This window comes from Tachyglossus aculeatus, chromosome 14, assembly GCF_015852505.1.
Source record: "Tachyglossus aculeatus isolate mTacAcu1 chromosome 14, mTacAcu1.pri, whole genome shotgun sequence".
Lineage (NCBI taxonomy): Eukaryota > Metazoa > Chordata > Mammalia > Monotremata > Tachyglossidae > Tachyglossus > Tachyglossus aculeatus.
The window spans coordinates 35,283,386-35,304,265 of NC_052079.1; the positions used below are offsets into that span (position 1 = coordinate 35,283,386).

The following is a 20,880-nucleotide window of genomic DNA, read 5'->3' on the forward strand; positions in this document are numbered from 1 at the left end:
AAACAGGCTGGCTACATAATATACCTAACCTGAAAATGTGATCAAAATAATAACCATTATACTTGTTTTTCCCCTACGTACACCTTCCTTCACATTTAAAAAGAGACAAAAATCCTGATTTTTTTTCCAAGTATGGTGGGGCAGAACCTGAGAGGGCCATCAGACACTTCTGCAGTGAGACCCGACGTATCTTCTGTGACCTTTTCAGGCCAAGGGGACCCACGGTACCATGATCACACAGTTTAATGCATGCATGAGTTATCGTAGTTTGCACAATGTGGGCGGGATATGGACCTCACAAACCAGGGCTCCACCGGATCAGACCTGGCAGGGGCCAGAACCAAGAAATGCTGCAACACTACAAGCAGAGGAAAAGCAGTGTGGCTCAGTGGAAAGAGCCCGGGCTTTGGAGTCAGAGCTCAGGGGTTCAAATCCCAGCTCCGCCACTGGTCAGCTGTGTGACTTTGGGCAATCACTTAACTTCTCTGTCCCTCAGTTACCTCATCTGTAAAATGGGGATGAAGACTGTGAGCCCCCCGTGGGACAACCTGATCACCTTGTAACCTCCCCAGTGCTTAGAACAGTGCTTTGCACATAGTAAGCGCTTAATAAATGCCATCATCATTATTATTATTATTATTACTACAATTCACATAGGGTTCCATGGAGTTCTAATGTGAAAACACCCACTCCACCCCACACCTCTAAAGTCCCTCTGCAGATCACAAAGCAGTTTCCTCGCATTTTCAGAGCCAAAGTTTTCCCCACACATTTCTTCACAATCCTATTCCTAATACCCACTATCCATTTGAACCCAATCTATGGAGCCCCCTGCCTCCCACCCCACGCCAAAAAAGAGGCTCCCACTTGCCAAAGTATTTAAATGTCTATTTGCCTAGTTTCAGGCTTAATGGATCCAATACATACAGCCAAATCCTCTATGTGACATCTAATTAATCCTCCCGCCTTGCCTGTCATACCTTCTTCTCAAGTCACTTCAGGCTTATTATGTACTTATCTATTTGTTGTGGATTTATTTCTCTACTTCTGCTTTCAACACCTAGTCTCACCCCCTTAATTATTGCTTTAATTTATGTCAACTAGTCTCCAATAGACTGTATTACTGAAGGCAGGCATGTCATATTTCTCGGTTGGTGGCCTCAAATGCCTAATAAAATGCCCTGTCCAAAGTAGACACTCATATTGTTGATTAAAATCCTGATGATAGAGGCTCCTCAGATTTTCAGTGATGCTTGTGGGCTGTTAATTTGTCTGGGAACTAGTGGCCTCTTCTTTTTTATTTTTGAGCTCCGTAGATTGTGTTCAAGGTATACCGGGAACAGGACGGTGAAGCAATGTGCAGGGAAAGCTTTGGCTCTGAAAATGTGAGGAAACTGCTTTGTCCCTGGTCTGAGTTCAGGTTTTCCTTCCAGACCTCCTTTTCCTCCTTGAGAGCCCTCCGTTTTGGGGAGCCCACCAAATGACACGATTCCCTAGTGGATCTGACGCCGACTTCAAGGCCCCTTAGTTGCTTCCTCGGCAGTTTAACTTGATCGAGGTAGGATGTGCCACCCAGCTCTGCTTCACTCCGACTATCGAGGATACTGTTAAAAAGGGCCCGTTCACCTCCCACAACTAAACGTGCCACTATTGGGTAGCTTTAGGACCTTGACTAACTTCTCTAAGCAGCCAAGTAGGCTTAGTAGCTGCCCCTGTCCAAAGCTGCTAATATCAAATGCTCCGAAGGGCTACAAATATAGATACGAGATTTAACTGTTGCTCCTTGCACGTCTTCGTCGGTCAGGCTGCAATGACCACATCTGCTATATTGTGCTTTGAGCTGAAGCCAGTGCCGGTTTTTGCAAGGACACGGTTAATGATATTCCTCAGGAGTCCATTCAGAACTCTGGTTAGAATTACTGCTGTCCGGTAGGATACGGCAGCAGTTTCCACAGTCAGCTTCTTCTTCAGGAAGAAAAATGAAAGTGGTGACTGGGGTGGCCTGCTATTAAATCCCGTGGCATTTCCTCAGTAGCCCACATGCTAGTCCAAAAATGCTCCGACAGAAATAGAACACCAAAACCAGAAGGCCAGCAAGTTCTTTGGGTGACTGTCAAAACAGAGTCGGGAAACGGCAGAGCAACAAATCTTCACCAGAGGCTCCAAAGCTATAATAATGTCAGACAGGTGAGTGGGGAGAAAAGCCCTACCACACTGCTGCTGAATGATAAACTGAAATAAAGGATGCCTGACCATGCTGAGCAGAGGTGGTGTTTTAAGGAAAAAGAAAATCTCATGCCAAGTGGAATTGAGGTGGACGGGTGGATGACAAGTGCAACAGAGAGACTAGCCTTATATAGCAGTCAGAAGGAGTTGTTACTTCGATAGAGATTTTGGGGGTGGGGGGAAACAGATACCAAGAAACATACTATAAAACAGTACCTGGCCCTGGACACAGAAAAGGCATCAGCAAAATAATGGGTAATCTTCACATAAACACAATGTGGAATGGCAAAATGGACACAAATAGGGCTTCTTAGGGATCCTCATGAGAATAGGAAGATTTTACCATCAGTTGTATCCTTTTCAAATGTGAAAATATATATGTAAATATGTACATATATGTATGTATATATATGCTACAATGTAAGAGCAGTTTCATGAACTGTAGAAAATCCTAGAAATTGTAGTGACAACTGCACTCCCAAAATGAGGAACATTAATCTCTCCAATTCATCCCCAGCCTTTCTAGTTCCAAACTCATCCCCCTTTTCTGCTCCCTCCTACAATTAGGCAATAGCTGGCCTGAACGGGGAGGAAATGTAACGGAGAGAATGGGTTTAAGGGAAGGAAGGGAGCAAGACCCAAGGATTTGCTGTCCTGAGCTAGACACAAGATACCTTCTTTCTGCATTCTCCTGTTTAACCAGGAATGACATGTAAAGATTCTGTAATGTCCAAACCAAAGGACAATATATTGGTAAAGCAGTCTTCCTCATGGAGTAATACTATGAGCACTGTACTCTCAAAACACAAAGATGCTATTTTTAGGCTATTTTAATGCCTCAAGAAATGCAGTCCCATGATTTTTCCTTTCCATCATTTTGAGTAACGAACAGGGAGGTAGGAATAGGGCTAGTCATCATACTCAGGTGATTAATTTGGATGAGTACTTCATAAAACTAGCCGAGGGCCCTATCAAGTGACAGGCTGGAAGAGAGCCAGCTCAGGCAAGGTTGAGGAGAAGAGGCAGCAAGGCTGGTGAAGGGATCCAGCCTTAGGGAGTTTGACAAAATACAGATCTCCTACCACGCAATCATATTTAATGAGCGCTTGGGAGAGCACAATACAACAGAGTTGGTAGACATATTCCGAGCCCACTAAGGAGGAGCTTAGTCTAGAGGGAGAGATTGACATTAAAATATATTATGGATATGTACATCATAATAATAAAGATGGCATTTATTAAGCACTTACTATGTGCAAAGCACTGTTCTAAGCGCTGGGGAATTTACAAGGTGATCATGTTGTCCCATGTGGGGCTCACAGTCTTAATCCCCATTTTACAGAAGAGAATCCCCATTTTACAGAGGAGAATCCCCATTTTACAGAGGAGAACATAAGTGCCATGAAGCTGAGGGTGGAGTGAATATCAAGTATTTAAGGGCATAAAAATTGAAGTATGGGGTGGCACAGAAGGGAGAAGGAGTACGAGAAATAAGGACTTGGTCAGGGAAGTCTTCTTGGAGGAGGTGTGAGGGGGGACTAGCATTCTTACAAAGTATTACGTTAAGGAAAACTCATGCTGTACTGCTGCCGGTGTCCCACGCTGTGCAAATCCATGTAACCACGACTTTCAATTTCTTCCAATATCACGCCCTGCTGTATCCAAACAGGTTCACAGTGACTGAATCAAATCAATGGTCTTACTATATGCAGAAGAACCGCACTCGGCATTTTGGGAAACGCAAGAACATTCCCGATCTACTACTAGCTTTCCAGGTAAAAAGTGTAGAGGAAGCATACACGGTGACAGATCTAACTATACCAGTCAATCAATCAATCGTATTTATTGAGCGCTTACTGTGTGCAGAGCACTGTACTAAGCACTTGGGAAGTACAAGTTGGCAACATATAGCGACAGTCCCTACCCAATAGTGGGCTCACAGTCTAAAAGGGGGAGACAGAGAACAAAACCAAACATACTAACAAAATAAAATAGAGTAATACATATGTACAAATATATATATATATGTATATATATATATACATACACATACCACCATTCCAAGTCCCCAGCTAATGGTGGACGTCAAGCTGAGGGGAACTGGAAATTGTCTCTCCTTGCCTTACTGCCGCCGGATCACCCACTAACCACTCTACCCAAGTCGGGTCTCTTCTCAGCTTTTCAGTCCCTGCTCACAGAAGAAGTTAAAGAAGTTACGAATTCTGAAACCTGTGGAGGATATGTTGCCTAGAGCCCAGTAGAGGCCCCAGTAGGGGTGTTGGGGGAATGGCCATCTCTTTGGATCGGAAAATCCTGCCTCATTGACTCCAGCTAAAAGAAAAGAGGTCCTGCTGAATCCACGGCCTAGTATGAGGAAGCAGTGTGGCTTAGTGGATAGAGTAAATCAGAAGGACCTGGGTTCTAATCCCAGCTCTGCCCCATCCGCTGTGTGACCTTGGACAAGTCACTTCACTTCTCTGTGCCTCAACAACCTCACCTGTAAAATGGGGATAAGAGTGTGAGCCCCATGTGGGACAGGCACCGTGTCCAACCTTATCAATGTGTAACATCCCCAGTGCTTGGAACAGTGTTTGGCACACAATAAGTGCTTAACAAGTACCACAATTATGATAATGATGGCCTCCCATTTATACAGAAACTCCAGACCAATGAGCTGTAATTCTACAACAGTGAAATAAGGGTGGTGGCTGGTTAGAATGAAAGTTACTAAAGTTTTCTAGTTTTGCAAAACTGTAAATGTGTAGATCCACTAGCTACTTTAACAGTTACTAACGTTTTATAATTTTGCAAAAATGTAAATTTATAGATCCACTAGCTACTTTAACAGCATAACGCTTATTTGCCTGGGGAGCAGTAACCAGTCATTTCAGGAGAGCAGAAAACTTGGGAGGGCAAAAGAAAGTCAACCAAGGCTAAACCATTGTGTGGTTTTAGTAAAGATGCATTGCGGGGATTTTCCCCACAATGGTCCTGAAGGAAATCCCAAAAGGAGGAATTTGCATTTCTCTTTTCTCTGGGAGGCTCAGCTCTGCTAAGAATGAGTGTATTGTTAATCACTCTCTGGGTAACCAATTGTCAGTGATTCCACTCCTTAATCTGTTTAAGGGAACATGGATTTTCAACCACCCTAAAATGCCAGCCAAAATACTATGCTCACTAAGTTAAAAGTCATTTGTGGCAATAGTTGAAAATAAATGAGAGTTAAGTTTAAATAAAGGAAAGCTAAGTATCTAAGACACATGTGAGGCATAGATTAAACGGTGATGCCAGTACAATATTCATTTCAGAAAGGAATTTTGGACTTCAGTTTAATGACTTTCAATGCACTAGGTGTAAAATGATTCTATAATTACAGTGTTTGACCATCAGTATGTTTTTTTCCTTTCCAAAACTCATCTAAACTTACTGAGAATGAGAAAAAGAAATACATCTTGAAAAAATGAGTTATATTAGGAAGAGTTGTATTAGGAATCCATACTTTTAAACTCTACGTATGTTTTTCTCCTAGGAAAAAATTAAAGAATTACAATCGGTAATACTAGGTGCTATGCTTATAGTACCTAGAACAATGTTGTGCGCTCTCTCTCTCTCTCATACATATACACACACACAAACACATACACACAAAGGCTCTCATTGTGGGCAAGGAATGTGTCAGCTAATATTATTTATTGATTTGATGATGATGCTACCTATCTAGCAGTTGGAAAATGCTTTGCAGAAATGTAAGGATGAAATCTGCATGGAGTATCATAACATTAGGCAATTTGTTTTTTTGGGGGGGAGTGGAATTCAAGCCATGAAAGCAAATTGTCAAGCTCATTTTTGTATTTCACTGAAAGGCTATTCCTTCTGACACTTACAAAACAAGGCTTCCATGTTAATAATCATAATCTGGGGAGGCAGTTGAGACCTACTGGATGCAGCACAGGCCTAGGAGCCAGAAGGACCTGGGTTCTAATCCCGGATCCCCACTTGTCTGTTGTGAGACTCTGGGCAAGTGACTTCGCTTCTCTGTGCCTCAGTTACCTCACCTGTAAAATGGGGATTAAGAAGGTGAGCCCCTTGTGGGACATAGACTGTGTCCAACCTGAATAGCTTGTATCTACTCCAGTACTTAGTACGGTGCCTGGCACAGAGTCAGTGCTAAACAGGTATCATTAAAAAAAAATGAAACGAGTTTATAAAACACTTTTATTTGCAAAGCACTTTCCCATTATATTTCATTTTATCCTCTGGGAGGTGTAGTTAAGGGAAACTGAACCCCAGAGGGTCTCCTAGCCAGGGATCAGTGTGGGAACTTTGGGAAACTGCCCTGAACCTTGAAGGAGTGGTGCCAAGAGAATTTATTTCCCTCCCTCTCTGACAGTTAAAGCCCCTGCACCTCTTCTGGGACCAAGTGCTACTCCTAGCTTAGCCTTCTTCCCACCGGCCTACACTCCCTTTGCTAAATCGGGAGAATAATTGTTCCTCTAGAAAGAAAGAGGGGGAGGACAGGCTTGGTGTAGGATGTGGGTAAGCACTAGCTCTGCAGATGTGCCAGGTAGAAATGGAAAGAACAAGCGATTAGAAAGGATGGGATGTTCCTCTCTCAACAAGTGCCATGAGCAAAGTCTTCCTAGGACTCTAATGCCTCTCCCCTCTCCTCAGGTCTACACCACTCTTGGAAGTGGATTATTCTCAAATGCTCACGTTTACAACAGTCAAAATTTCATTTTCGTAAAAGCAGCTTCTGACGAAGACTTACTTTAAACAGCATGTGAATGCCTAAATGTCCAGATTTTAAATTATATTATTATTAAGGTACTTGTTAAGCATTTACTACCTACCACGGACTGTATACTAAGCGCTGGGGTAGATACGACACACATCATGTTGGACACAGTCCCTGTCCCACACAGGGCTTCACAGTTTAAGTAGGAGGGAGTAGGATTTAATCCCTGTTTCACAGATGAGAGAACTCTCATGTCCTTCTAATACACTAACAATGGACTCCTAAAGATACGTACACAAGATTAATCGCATGAAATCGGTCCTAAAGAATTAAATTGTGGCCATGTCAATATTTGGGAATAACATTGGTGTTAAAAACTGAATTACTTGCTACAACTAAACCCTCTCCTCAGGTCTACACCACTCTTGGAAGTGGATTATTCTCAAACGCTCACGTTTACAACAGTCAAGAGTTCATTTTCGTAAAAGCAGTTTCTGATGAAGACTTACTTTAAACAGCATGTGAATGCCTAAATGTCCAGATTTTAAATTATATCATCATTAAGGTACTTGTTAAGCATTTACTACCTACCACGGACTGTATACTAAGCGCTGGGGTAGATACGACACACATCATGTTGGACACAGTCCCTGTCCCACACAGGGCTTCGCAATTTAAGTAGGAGGAAGTAGGATTTAATCCCTGTTTCACAGATGAGAGAACTCTCATGTCCTTCTAATACACTAACAATGGACTCCTAAAGATACGTACACAAGATTAATCGCGTGAAATCGGTCCTAAAGAATTAAATTGTGGCCATGTCAATATTTGGGAATAACATTGGTGTTAAAAACTGAATTACCTGCTACAACTAAACCCTTGGTTAGTTATGTATTTGTCTCACACATGGTAAGCAAAAATAATACTGGGTTCTTTTCTTTTCAGCAGTGTCAAATGACTTCAGAGGCCTGAACGAAACTGTTGGCCTCTTGTTGGGAAACTGAGGAAGTATAAATCTTCCTCAGAATGCCGTCCTCCAATCTTATCCCAGAAAGAACAATGTTGCTACATGAAGGGACCAAGCGTTCTTCCTGGCTACCACATTTTAAAAATATAACAAACGCTCCTTTAAGTTAGGTAGAGTTAAAGACTTCTTTAGCATCTATAGTTGTATTTCTCAAAAGGGGATTCTCCAAATTGCATCGCTTTTCCATCCTAAACTTTTAAGTTAGAAAATATCCCACTCAAATTCCTGCATTCAAAGGTGACCTTAAAATATAGAATAACCCTCTATAACGCACCATTTAACAAAGACGGTTGATACAAGCTCCTGTCCCATCTCCCACCCACTATTTATGAAGCAGTTTCTATTTCCCTTATCCTTCCCAAGAAAGACAGGTTTTGTTCTACACTGTGGCAAAAACAAAACAGAAAAACCACCGGTGAACTTATTTTTGCTTAGAGAACAAACCAACCCCCCCTGCTAAAATTTTAAGCAATAAAATACAGATATTCAGAAGGACGTGGTCCATTTGCTAGAATCAGATGCACAATGCAAAAAAAAAAGAGAGATGGAGGCAGACGACAGAAATAAAAGTGTGTATTTTATAATATCATAAATATATTTTATAATATTGTCCTCAAATATCCTGAGACTATCCCCCTAAATTTTAATCTCAGGACACAGTTACATAACTAGAGCATGCATTTTTTAAGATTTTACTTGATTTAACCCACTGTGGACTTCACACTGAGATAAAAACAAAACTGTAAAAATAGGCTTAGTCTTTCTTAATACTTTCTCTGACAAAATGGGCTAAAGGCGCTTTTATTAACCTATTCTAAACAGGCCGATTTAGGTCGACTTACTGCATTTATGTGATGAACCGTCGATATTTCCACTGTCACCGACAGACAGCGTGAACTTTGCAATGTGACACCTGGAAAGTCTGGACATCTTTAAATACTTCATAAATGTTTTGTTTTTCCTGGAGGATTTCCCAAAGTCTGGAATTTCCTTTGATAACTGGCACCCGGGGTCAGCCTTAGTCTTATCTCTTAAATAAACCAAAGAGGGAGGAGATTCCACTTCTGCCTGCCCCGGCTTGTAAGCTGGTTTGGCCCGGGGCTGCCAATATAATAATAATAGTAATAATAATAATAATAATGGCATTTATTAAATGCTTACTATGAGCGCCGGAGTGGTCCACAGTACCCTCATTCGCCCAGGATGCCCAGACCGCTGGGCCGCACGGCCCGTTCGCTGATGGCGAGGATTCAGCCTGGGAGCAAGATGCATCCACGGGTTGCATGGGACCATCGAGTCACCAAACTGAGACTGGAGAGCTTGGTGTGGCTCGAAATATAACTCCCCGTCGACATTCTGTTTTTGTTTTATGGCTCTTTGGTTCACAGGGGTTGGCCTCCCCATGGCTAGACGCCAACCCCCGAAATAAAGCAACTCTGGGAAGGAAGTTCTATATAAGAGCCCGGGCTTTGGGGTCAGAGGTCATGGGTTCAAATCCCACCTCCGCCATTTGTCAGCTGTGTGACTTTGGGCAAGTCACTTCTCTGGGCCTCAGTGACCTCGTCTGTAAAATGGGGATGAAGACTGTCAGCCCCATGTGGGACAAACTGATGATCTTGTATCCCTGCCAGCGCTTAGAACAGTGCCTCACTCCCCATCCCTCCGCCTTACCTCCTTCCCCTCCCCACAGCACCTGCATATGTATATATGTTTGTACGTATTTATTACTCTATTTATTCATTTTATTTGTACATATTTATTCTATTTATTTTATTTTGTTAATATGTTTTGTTGTCTGTCTTCCCCTTCTAATTAACTAATTAATGATGGCATTTATTAAGCACTTACTATGTGCAAAGCACTGTTCTAAGCGCTGGGGAGGTTACAAGGTGGTCAGGTTGTCCCATGGGGGGCTCACAGTTTTAATCCCCATTTTACAGAAGAGGGAACTGAGGCCCAGAGAAGTCAAGTGACTTGCCCAAAGTCACACAGCTGACAATTGGCGGAGCCGGGATTTGAACCCATGACCTCTGACTCCAAAGCCCGGGCTCTTTCCACTGTAGGGACCGCTTCTATATGTTGCCAACTTGTACTTCCCAAGCACTTAGTACAGTGCTCTGCATTCATTCATTCAATCAATCGTATTTATTGAGTGCTTACTGTGTGCAGAGCACTGTACTAAGCGCTTGGGAAGTACAAGTTGGCAACGTATAGAGACGGTCCCTACCCAACAGTGGGCTCACAGTCTGCACACAGTAAGTGCTCAATAAATACGATTGAATGAATGAATAAATGCCATCATTATTATCATTATTCTATATAGAAAGCAGCATTGCCTAGTGGATGGAGTACGAGTCAAAAGGATCTGAGTTCTAATCCCAGCTCCGCCACTTGTCTGCTGCGTGACCTTCGGCAAGTCACTTAACTTCTCTGTGCCTCAGATACTTCATCTATAAAGTGGGGATTAATTCTGTGAGACCCATGTGGGACATGGACTGTGTCCAACCTGATTAACTTCTCTCTACCCCGGGGGCTTAGTACAGTGGTGCTTAAATACCATAAAAAAAACTGGTGATAACTCATTTGACAGATCCTTAAAAAATAAAATAAAAAAACCACATTCCTTTCAAGTTGATTAATTTAGCCCGAACAGTTTATGATTGTCTTGTCTGTCGAATCGTTCCAGACCCATAATGATGCCATGGACACATCTCAGGATGCCCCACTTCTATCGGCAATCCTTCTGGTAGTATATACGTAGTGGTAATAAGGAATGTGCCCATCTGAATCCATTTTCTGAAAATGAACTACACTACAGTAGGTAATCAGCACAACAGTCGACTTAGTACAGGAAGTGAATACACCTTTTTCTCATAAAGTCATGTTCATCTCATTAGGAGACATTAATTAATACTTTATTAACTTTAGCAAGGCACTGGTTTTATTCTTTGGGACAGTAATTTATCTCATTTGTCCCAGTTGTGTCATAAATACACCCTATGCTGCTTCAACTTTATTGACACTTTTAAAAGATTATTTAATTTTTACACACAAATAAACCTAAAGCACAGCAGTTATAGGATGATTAGCCCAATAAGTCAAAAGTTGAGGTTTTGTTAAAGTTAAAAGTTTATAAGTTAAACTGTTGGTGGCTTTTATTTTGAGAAAGCAAATTAAACCGCAAGTAGATTTTTTTAAAAATCCTTGCTTGAATACATTTTCAAAATCTTAAAAACAGCAGTTGCCCATTACAGCCTCTATTGTTATCAACGGACTTTGATTTGCTTAATGGCACTCGGCAACCATTTACTACACGCCAAAGACTGTACTAAGCGCTGGGGTAGATGCAAGATGGTCAAGTTGGACAGTCCCACATGGGGCTCACAGTCTAAAGTAGGACGGAGTAGGATTTCATCCTCATTTTTCATGAATAGGAATTAATCTCCCCGACAGACTTCAAGCTCTTTGGGGATAGTGAACGTGTCTTCCAACTCTGATATATTGTCGGAGAAGCAGCGTGGCTCAGTGGAAAGAGCAGGGGCTTTGGAGTCAGAGGTCATGGGTTCAAATCCCAGCTCTGCCAACTGTCAGCTGTGTGACTTTGGGCAAGTCACTTATCTTCTCTGTGCCTCAGTTACCTCATCTGTAAAGTGGGGATTAAAACTGTGAGCCCCACCCCGGGACAACCTGATCACCTTGTAACCTCTCCAGGGCTTAGAACAGTGCTTTGCACATAGTAAGCGCTTAACAAATACCATCATTATTATTATTACTCTCCCAAATAAGCGCTCAATAAATACAACTGAATGAATGAAGCGCTTGGTAAAGTGCTTTGCACACAGTAAGCGCTTAACAAATACCATCATTATTATTATTACTCTCCCGAATAAGCGCTCAATAAATACAATTGAATGAATGAAAGCGCTTGGTGAAGTGCTCTGCAAAGAGTAAGCACTCAGTAAATACCACTGGTTGATTGATTTACAGATGAGGAAATTGAGGCACCAAAGTGAAGTGTCTTGCCCAAGGTCACGCAGCAGACAAGTGGCAGAGTCGGGATTAGAACCCATTTCCTCTGACTCCCAAGTCTGTGCTCTTTCCACTAGGCCACACTGCTTCCCCATAAATTCTTTCCTGTTCATTGAAAAGATAAAATAATAAAGGAATTTTAGTTTTGATAAGGCTTCAAATTATTCACCATCTTATCTTCCCAAAATGTACCTAGGTCCCACATCAATGTTAGTTCATTTAAATAACAGATCACATTGATAACTTCTTAAGAGTTAGGGTAAACACCACCGGTTGATTGATTTACAGATGAGGAAATTGAGGCACCGAAGTGAAGTGACTTGCCCAAGGTCACGCAGCAGACAAGTGGCAGAGTCAGGATTAGAACCCATTTCCTCTGACTCCCAAGTCTGTGCTCTTTCCACTACGCCACACTGCTTCCCCATAAATCCTTTCCCGTTCATTGAAAAGATAAAATAATAAAGGGATTTTAGTTTTGAAAAGGCTTCAAATTATTCATCATCATCAATCGTATTTACTGAGCGCTTACTGTGTGCAGAGCACTGTACTAAGCGCTTGGGAAGTACAAATTGGCAACATATAGAGACGGTCCCTACCCAATAGTGGGCTCACAGTCTAAAAGGGGGAGACAGAGAACAAAACCAAGCATACTAACAAAATAAAATAAATAGAATAGATATGTACAAGTAAAATAGAGTAATAAATATGTACAATTCGCCATCTTATCTTCCCAAAATGTACCTAGGTGCCGACATCAATGTTAGTTCAGTTAAATAACAGATCACATTGATAACTTCTTAAGAGTTAGGGTAAACACTGACTTTTTTTGAGGGAGTTTGGAAAGATGAATCAGATTTTCTCCCTACTTCAGCCCAACCTCAGCTCAGCCCTTATATTAGTGTTGTGGCTCTCCAGATGTCACCGTACCATGAGCCAGTACATTACATATACACCAGAGGAGCGGAGAAGCAACCAAGTGAGGGGTCTTTGGACCCATATAATCATCCTCAATCGTATTTATTGAGCGCTTACTATGTGCAGAGCACTGTACTAAGCGCTTGGGAAGTACAAATTGGCAACATATAGAGACAGTCCTTACCCAACAGTGGGCTCACAGTCTAAAATGCATTTGTTGTCTCTTCCATGGCTCTTGGAAAATGCAAGCTGAGGGATGAAAAGCAGCAGCAGTGGTTATCTGACCCCAACCAAGACAGTTTTTTGGGTGGGAGTCAAAAAGAGACAGAGAAGCAGCATGGCCCAGTGGCCAGGGCTTGGAGTCGGGATATGTTTTCAAATCCTGGTTCTGTCATGTACCTGCTGGGTGACCTTGAAGAAGTCAGTTGACTTCTCTGAGCCTAGTTTCCTCGTCCGTAAAATGGAGATCCTTCCTCCTATTTACACTATGAGCCCCACCAGAGACGGGAACTAGACCCAACTTGATTGCCTTACAGCGAGCCTGGTGCTTAGACAGTGCTAGGCACATAGTACTAAGGAGAAGCAGCGTGGCTCTGTGGAAAGAGCATGGGCTTTGGAGGCAGAGGTCACGGGTTCAAATCCCGGATCCGCCAACTGTCAGCTGTGTGACTTTGGGTAGATCACTCAACTTCTCTGTGCCTCAGTTACTTCATCTGTAAAACGGGGATTAAGACTGTGAGCCCTCCGTGGGACAACCTGATCACCTTGTAACCTCCCCTGAGCTTAGAACACTACTTTGCACATAGTAAGCGCTTAATAAATGCCATCATTATTATTATTATTATAGTAAGCGCTTAATGAATGTTACAATTATTACTATTATTATAGCTGCTCAAGATAGTGGATTATTCATTCATTCATTCAATCGTATTTATTGAGCACTTACTGTGTGCAGAGCACTGTACTAAGCGTTTGATTAAGGTTGATTAAGCACTATATTATGCTTAATCCTAGCATAGGATTAAGCCCTATGCTAGTCTTTAATGCCACAGAGGGTCCCAAATCGAAGGCAAGGGGTGCTGTGAAATAAGTAGATAATTGGGTGACTACCCACTGTTCTGCTTTCTCCCACCTTTCTGAGAAGGAAGTAGATCAGAAACCAAGTCCTCGACAAAGAAAGCAAGACCGGCTCGGGTCCTGAAAATGAACAATGAAGAAAAACGTGCATATGTGTGAGAGATGGAGGCACGGGAGAGATACTAATCCTAGCACACATGAAGTATGACAAACCAATTCTCTTGCCAAGTCTCAGCCTTCATTGTTGTATATCTTTATCTCTACACTGTAAGCTCGTTGTGGGCAGGGATTGTACCTGTTTGTTATAATATTGTACTGTTTGGGAGAGTACAGTGCTCTGCACACATTAAGTGCCCAATAAATACGATTGAATGAATGAATTCCTATCAGGTCCCATGGCATTTCTAGGTTCCGCTCTGCCATGGCTACTCCCAATCTCATTCTATCTTCCCAGGGACACTGGACAGAATGAAGGAGATGTAAAAATTGTGGCATCGGAACCAAAAGTGTCGGTTTATTGTGTAGTGTCTGTTGTTAACTGTGTCACAGCTGTGACTCCCAACAGCTCTTGGAACTTCCTTAAACCTTAGGCAAAAAAGACAGCAGACATTGGGACTGGGCCAAGGGCAAGAAGAGCTCCAGAAGGCCTCACCCTTTCTTTCATCTTTCCCAGAAGTCAGTGTTCCTGCTGATATATAGTTATATATGGACTATACTGCCCAGAAATTACAAGGCAATTTTTCAATCCGTTCTTCCGGAGCACCTTAACAGCTCAACAAGACCAAAAAATGCTCCCCCAACTTTGAGTGCAAAATAGTGTGGGGGCACCAACAACCGCTAAGGTGAAATTACAGGTGAAAGAACAGAAGAGTCAAGAACACAAGAGTGACTTTGCTACGGTCCATGCCTGCGGCGACCCATCTGGGTGACACCGCCGCAACTCGGGAGGGGGAAGATGGAGCCGGGAATGTGGCTCTGTGTCCCCGAGGGAAGGGTAAATCCTTAGACGATCCGGTCAGAGAGAAGGATTAGGGATGGAGGAGGAAAGCCGAAGAGTTGGAGGAGAACCCCAGCCATCTTGGAGATGAGAGGGTGGTGAGCTGCGCGCTTGGGAGAGCAGGACAAGGGAAACTTGGTGCTTTGACCCCAAATGGGCACAGGGAAGGGTTAGGTCGCCTCTGAGGTTGGGAAAGCAGTTGCTAGCGCTTTTGTACGTTTATTTGCCTATATTCATTCATTCAATCGTATTTATTGAGCGCTTACTGTGTGCAGAGCACTGTACTAAGCGCTTGGGAAGTACAAGTTGGCAACATATAGAGACGGTCCCTACCCAACAGTGGGCTCACAGTCTAGAAGCTATTAATGTCTGCCTCCCCCTCCAGACTGTAAGCTCGCTGTGGGCATGGAATGTGTCAGTTATATCGCTATATTGAACTCTCCCAAGCCCTCAGTACAGTGTTCTTTCTGTACACAGTCAGCGCTCAGCAAATACAACAGACTGACTAGGACTCTGGAAGAGTGAGACTCCTGCCTCCGAGGGGGACAAGGATGCTAAGAGACGCCGCTTCCAAAGGATTCGGAGAGGGAAAAACTGGAAACTGGGAGACCCGGAGAGAAGGGGGGGAAGGAGCAGCAGTATGTGAGTCCCAGGACACCTACAGGGAAGTATACAGGGTCCTGGAGGGAAAAGTATTAGACCTAAAGAAAGGCGGTTTGAATCTTCTAGACTATAAGCTCGTTGTGGGAAGAGGATGTGTCTGTTTACTGTTGTACTGTACTCTCCCAAGAGCTCAGGACAATGCTCTGCACAAAGTAAGCGCTCAATAAATACGATAATGAATGGAAGTGCTTTCACTGGTCCTGAATTAAACTACTAAACAATTCTGAGAGCTCAGACCTTGGTGCCTACCTGTGGTAGGGGCTGGAGAAAAATCCCTGGTCGCGAGGGGAGACACATAGACCTCGGAAGCCTTTGGGGAGAGGGTGTAGGGGGGGTCGGGAGGGAGCACTTTGTCTGCAATCAGTCTGTAGCCAGTCCCAGGAAGTAGGTTGTAGGGTAGTCCCCAGTGATGTCTCTACCTTTAGGGAAACACCTGGCCTTCGGTCTCTGCTCACAGTAAGCACTCAATAAATATGGCTAACTGATTGATTCGGTCAAAGTGGAGTGGCAGCGATAGGGATCCAGGGCCTTGGGGTGCACAGAATGGAAAGGTCCCAACTGGAGGACTTTAGGAGCCAGCAAAGGCTGACTGGGACCGGGTACCTTTAAAGTGAATCCGAGGCTCTTGCAGCCAGGATTTAGCGATGATGATAATAATAATAATAATGATGATAGTATTTGTTAAGTGCTTACTATGTGCCAGGCACTGTTCTAAGCACTGAGGTAGACACAAGATAATCACGTTGGACACAGTCCCTGTCCTACCTAGGGCTCACAGTCTTAATCCCTTTACAGATGAGAGAACTGAGGCACAGAGACGTTAAGAGACTAGCCCAAGGTCACACGGCAGACAAGTGGTGGAGCTGGAATTAGAACGCATGACCTTCTGACTCCCGGGCCTGTGTTCTACCCGCTATGCCATGGAGGAGATCCCCCGGTTACCTTGCAACACCTATTAAGACTTTTATGTTAAGAAGAACATTTGCAAAAGATAGTGGGCTCCCATGTCCCATTTCAATCCTTCACTCATCCTAGAACAAGAGCTGACAATCCCCCTCAGTGAGTCCTAAGAATTGCTTGATGCCAACAGAAATGCTAAGACCACAGACATTACACTTTCGCTGAAGAAATGTTTTAAAAAAGTTACTTTAACTCACCAAATGCAAAATTCTTCCTTCCAGATGAACCATTTTATAAAAGTAAACTTATTCTCATGCATTGGTTGCAATGAAGATCCTATATTTTTTAACTAGCCATTACCAAGTTCTCCCTCGTTTCAAAATCGTATGCTGTTAATAAAAAAATACGTTTTTTAAACTTCACTTTCAAAATTTCTTGGTTTGGGCAGGGCGGGGGGTGGTCATGGGTTCAACTCCCAGCTCCGCCACTTGTCACCTGTGGGACTTTGGACAAGTCACAACTTTCTCTGTGCCTCAGTTCCCTCATCTATAAAAGGGGGATAAAGACTGTGAGCCCCCCGTGGGACAACCTGATCACGTTGTAACCTCCCCAGCACTTAGAACAGTGCTTTGCACATAGTAAGCACTTAATAAATGCCATCAATATTATTATTATTATTATTATTCTAAGCCCAGCATTAATTTCCGGGCTCCTGAACTGCCTCTTGGGGTCTGCTGTTAGGGACTTCAAGCTTTGTAGAGTGCTCTGCCCATAGTAAACACTCAATAAATATCATTGATTGACTGATAGTAGCAATCATGGGAAATGACACTCCAAAAGGCATTAAGTCATACAGATCACTGAGGAAATGAGGGTTAATCTTTCTTGGACCTACACCAGTCTTAATTTCTTAGTGCAGTCTTTATCACTCTGACCTTCAGAACTGAGTCTGCGTATGCAGGTAGCCGAGAAATGGAAAGGAGATGACACTGAGATGTTTGAGGGACAAAGGAATTTCAATATTTGGAGAATTTAAAAGTGCTTCGCGGGTTCAAATTCAATAGTATGCCAATGGATTTAAGCAGGCTAAGTTACAGACTACGATAAAGTTCACTTTTCATCCATGCACACTTTATTGATAAATCAGGACTCACTGCCCTGTACCTGAAATGACACCGCGGCTTCCACAGTCCAACTCTAGCAGCCGGAGGAGGAAGATGTCACACCCGCTAATGAGCATGCCAGGCTTAAAAGGCAGATTTCTGGGCCACAATGCTGGGGCTCAATTAATGTCTAGGATGATGTTGATGATGATGATCGAGAGGAGAAGGTTGCTGAGTAACGGCAATCACAAACTGTAAACAATTAGCTTGCTATATACTTATAATTATCATAAAGTGTAAATAAAAATTTGAGTTGGCACCGTTTAAACAAGACGACTGCTTAAGGTTACCATGACATGGAATCAATCGATCACAAAGTACCTTATTACCTAGCACTGTTGTAGGCAGATTTAACTTGTACTTCCCAAGCGCTTAGTACAGTGCTCTGCACACAGTAAGCACTCAAATACGATTGAATGAATGAATGAATTTATTAGTATGTTTGGTTTTGTTCTCTGTCTCCCCCTTTTAGACTGTGAGCCCACTGTTGGGTAGGGACTGTCTCTATATGTTGCCAATTTGTACTTCCCAAGCGCTTAGTACAGTGCTCTGCACATAGTAAGCGCTCAATAAATACGATTGATGATGATGATGATTTAAGGATTACAGTCCTCTAGACTGTAAAGTCGTCGTGGGCAGGAAACACATCTTCCAATTCTGTTGCATTATACTCTTCCTAGCACTTAGTACAGTGCTCTGCACAGAGTGAGCACTGAATAAATACCATTGATTGATTGATTAAAACTCTAAACAAAAGACACATCAATGTAAAACTACATTAGAAACCATTTTTATATGTAAATAATATTCTGGCTATTTCCCTGTTGATTACATCAAATAAATCTTTGGCCACCAAGTTAATAACGATGTTGTAATTTACACAGGAAGGACTCCATAATACTTGCAGCATTTCCCCAGTCCTAAATAGTGCTCAACTTGTTTGGGATGGGTTTAAAGGTGAATTGGGACATTTAAAAAGTAACATAGTTAAAAAGAGCTTCTGAGAGCTGTCTAAGGTTTACCTTTTCAAAGGGATCCATGAAATGTCACTACCTAATTCAATCGTATTTACTGCGTGCATACCATGGGAAGAGCGCTGTACTAAACTCTTGGGGCATACAATATAACAATAGAGCAGGCATAATCCCTACCCACAATGACATTTTCACAAAACATAAAATAAATTACTTCCTGAGAAAACCTGCCTATGTTAACTTGGGATTATAAAATTAAATTATGATCTGTTTCTATACCAAATGGCCGATGACTAATGTTCCTGAGAGCATCATGAATAAGCACAGGGAGCTAAACAAAACCTCATTTTTGATGGGGTTTTTCTTCATAACCACGGGATCAATTGAGCACACAACGTGGGCAAAGTACTGTCGTAGGTGTCCAGGGATAAGCAGCACGGCCTAGTGGATAGGGCACAAGGCTAGGAATCAGATGGACCTGGGTTCTAATCCCGGCTTTGCCACTTGTCTGCTCTGTGACCTTGGGCAAGTCACTTCATTTCTCAGTGCCTCAGTTACCTCATCTGTAAAATGGGGACCGACTGTGAGCCCATGTGGGAACTGTGTCCGACCTGATTAGCTAGTAGTATCGATCCCAGCGCTGAGAACCGTGCTTGACACATAGTGAGCAATTAACAAACACCGCAATTATAATTACTATTACGATACAATCCCTGCCTGCAAGGATCTTGCAATCCCACAGAAAGTCAAGCAAACCTAACATAATTACATGCCAAAGGCAGATAAACCTAATGATCTTCGGAATGATACACTTTATCTTCACAATATAGACAAGTCACTTAACTTCTCTGTGCCTCAGTTACTTCATCTGTAAAATGGGGATTAAGACTGTGAGCCGTCTGTGGGACAACCTGATCACCTTATATAACCTCCCCAGTCCTTAGAACGGCACTTTGCACATAGTAAGCACTTAATAAAAGGCCATCATTATTATTATTGTAGTAAGCGCCTATGTTACAATTATTATTTGGGTATAAATTTAACAGTTACACAACCCTGCAGTATGAAATTTCAGAGTTAATATTACCGGGTTGATCAATACACCTCGGACAGCACAACAAAGATGGCCTTTCTGCATGAACAGCGTGCTATCATTAATTGATTGATTGACTGAATGTGTGTCCCTCTTTGACCTTTTGAGTCGCATAGGTGCCAATAGAAAATGAACTTCATCATCTACTTCGAGTTCAAAGGGCAACACGAGACACACGAGCTTGAACCCTCTATGAAAGAGAAAAGGCTTGGTAATGTAGGAAATGTACTTTCTCTTCTGATTAAGTTCAAAGGAACGCCACCACCTTGGAGCAGTTATAAAGCTGAAGATGCAGACTCCCAAAGATAAATCTCAAATAGCATTTAGACCACATGAATTATTTAAAGTATCAGGGTACTGATACACTTACAGAAAATTGCCTCTCATTTTACTGTTTTATCCACTCAACTTACGGATTTTCTATGCTGTTGCTACGACTGCTGTTAGCACCGGAAAGGCAAAATATTACAAAAACTTCTATCTGTGAAGGTCCACATGCAATATTCACTTTAGCATAGGATCATTAATTACATTTTATATCGATTTTCAGTGCCTCTCCCTGCTTACTCTGCAACACCAACCAGGGTGGCGCTAGTGTTTTGTCTCTGTAAAAGATTTCTTAAATAAACCTACACAAAATGGAGAAAAGCAGAAGTCTCAATCAATTTTGTTTTGAATCAGCAAAAATTTTAAGGGGATCAGGGAAGGAGAGAGGTAGGGGAAGGAGAAGACAGATTTCATTTAAAGAAGAAAGGGTAAACAATGCTTAATACCTATCCACACAAGTCTGGATAGTAGATACCATGCACACAATGGGGACTGCAGAAGTATTTCTAGCTATCTACTTTACCAAGATCAGAATACAATATGACAACAAACAGATGCTAAAACCAAGAAAAATCAATATTTGGCCTGATAGAATGGTCTGAACTAGGGCTGCCAGGGGAAGCAACTCTGCCCTGTGATTTATAGGGCTTTTTATTTAACACTCGGTATCATACAGAAAACAAAATAATCAAGTCTTTGAGAACAAGCCACTGCAAAGATAGGGAGGAATAAATTGTGAGTATGATATCTTTTT

General features: G+C 42.4%; 1 protein-coding gene across 4 annotated transcripts in view; it reads right to left on the reverse strand.

Annotated features, from left to right (window-relative positions):
- ATP2B1 (ATPase plasma membrane Ca2+ transporting 1) overlaps positions 1–20,880 on the reverse strand; it is a 105,332-nt gene that overhangs the window by 75,766 nt on the left and 8,686 nt on the right. The window lies entirely within an intron of this gene.